Raw genomic sequence first — 2,374 nt, 5'->3', positions numbered from 1 at the left:
TCACTACTATAACTTCATATTTACCTCATCTTAATTTCCCATTGACACTTAATAGTAACTTGGGTCAGTTCCATTAGTAGAGGGGAGGAGAATTAAAAAAATCAATTTACTTGATTTTTTTGTTCATTTGTTTTGGTTTTGTTTTTGGCAGAACTGGGGATTGAACTCAGGTCCTTGCGCTTGCCATGGAAGTGCTTATTCTACTGAGCCATCTCCCCAGCCCCAATTTACTTGATCTTGACAAGCATGCATCTATCTATCTGTTTTTGTGGTACTGGGGATTGAACCCTGGGGCTTTGCACTGAGCTATACTGCCTACCCATTTCTATTTTTATTTTTGTCTTTTTGAGACAGGGTCTCACTATGCAGTTCAGGCTGGCCTTGAGCTCACTTTGTAGCCCAGGCTGGTCTCGAACTCCTAAGGATCCTCTTGCCTCAGTTTCCTGAGTGCTGGGACTACAGGTGTGCACCACCATACTCAGCTGCCATTTTTATTTTGAGACAGAGTCAAATTGCTAAATTGCATAGTTGCCCAGCTGGGCTCACACTTGTGTTCTTCCTGTCTCGGCTTCCCAGAGTGCTGGGATGACAGGCATGCGCCACCACAGCTGGCTCTGATTAGCACTAAGAAAAAAGAAAAAATATTGCAGAGTGCGTGTATATGCAAATAGTAAAGGTAAGTATATACTGTCTAGTTAAATTTTTTATTTTGTGGAGGCAAGAGGATCATAAATTTAAGCCCATAAAGGGCCAGCCAGATATCTCAGAGGATTAAAGAGCTTGCTTAGACAGGTAGGGACTGGGTTTGGATCCCCAGCATGCTGTGCCAGCTCCGTCCCTGGGGTGTGCTGAGATGGCAATTGAGACAGCATGGTGGCACGTACCTGTGATCCCAGCATTTGGGAGGCTGAAAACAGGAGAATCACTACGAGTTCAATCTATGTAGTGAGACCCTGTAGATCCTGTACTAAATACAATAAATAAATAAATAAATAAATAAATAAATAAATAAATTTAAGCCCAGATTGGATAAAAAAGAAAAAAGGCTGGAGGATGACTAGCTTAGTGTGAATGCCCTGGGCTCAATCCCCAGTATCTCTCTCTCTCTGTCTCTATTTCTGTCTCTGTCTCTCTGTGTCTGTCTGTCTATCTGTCTCTGTTTCTGTCTCTCTCATACACACACACACACACACACACACACACACACACACACACAACTTTTCCAGCACTTGGGAGGCTGAGGCAGGACTTCTATAAGTTCAAGACCAGCCTGGGCAACACGATGAGTTAAAGGTCAGCCTGAAATGCATAGCAAGACCCTGTCTCAAGAAGACTTAAAAAAAAAAAAAAAGATATAAAAGACAAAAGGTGCATCATATCTCTAAGCACCCACACTTCTCTTTTGAATACATCTACTGCTAATAAATACTTTTCATGTATCTTTTACTGATGTGCCCTGAATTTTTTTTTTCCTCTAATGGGAGTCAGTGAACCTACAAACTTATTTTTTGTACCAGGAATTGAACTCAGGATCTTGTGCTTGCCAGGCAGGCACTGTGCCGCTGGGCTAAGCCCCTGACCCGTAAACTCACTATTTATTTATTTATTTATTTATTTATTTATTTTTGTACTTTTTAGGCAAGGGTCTACAGGGTGTTCAGAATGTAACTCTAGTGATCCGCCTGTTTACAGCCCCCCAAGAGCTGGGATTACAGGTGTGCGCCACCACGCCCAGTCTCAGTCGTGTCTTAGTGTGCCCTGGGGGCAGAGTCTACACAGCACACACACAGATCTAACCCATTCCCCTGTCCCTGCATCTACCTAAACAGGCGCTTTAATCCACTGAGCTATCTGGCCGGTCCCCTCACAAACTTACTTTATTTTTAATACTATAATTTCTTTTCTTATTCTTTTAATACTATAATTTTCTTTTCATTTATTTATCATTATTTTTAATACCAATTTATTTATTTATTTATTGTATTTTAGTACAGGGTCTACAGGGTCTTAATATATAGCTTGGACTCCTAGTGATCTGCCTGTGTTCAGCCAGGGATCAATCCTGGGCCACTGTGTCTGCCTAAGCAGGCATTTTAGACCTCGGAGCTATTTGGCCCTCAAACATTAATTAATTAATTTATTTTCAGAATCGGGGATTGAACTCAGGCCCTTGTGCTTGCCAGGGAAGCACTTATTCTACTGAGCCATCTGCCCGGCCCCTCAAACATATATATATATATATTTTTTTTTTTGTGGAACTGGGGATTGAACTCAGGCCCTTGCGCTTGCCAGGGAAGCGCTTATTCCACTGAGCCATCTCCCCAGCCCCTCAAACATATTTTATTTTTTTTAAATTTTATTTATTTATTTATTT

The 2,374-nt window shown here is 41.4% G+C and overlaps 1 protein-coding gene across 1 annotated transcript in view; it reads right to left on the bottom strand.

The window, feature by feature from the left end:
• Positions 1–2,374, bottom strand: part of Scarf1 (scavenger receptor class F member 1) — a 15,326-nt gene that overhangs the window by 9,491 nt on the left and 3,461 nt on the right. The window lies entirely within an intron of this gene.

This window comes from Octodon degus, unplaced genomic scaffold, assembly GCF_000260255.1.
Source record: "Octodon degus isolate 3935 unplaced genomic scaffold, OctDeg1.0 scaffold00072, whole genome shotgun sequence".
In the NCBI taxonomy this organism is placed as follows: domain Eukaryota; kingdom Metazoa; phylum Chordata; class Mammalia; order Rodentia; family Octodontidae; genus Octodon; species Octodon degus.
The sequence above is the reverse complement of the archived record's forward strand: the minus strand, read 5'-3'. Positions and strand labels throughout refer to the sequence as shown.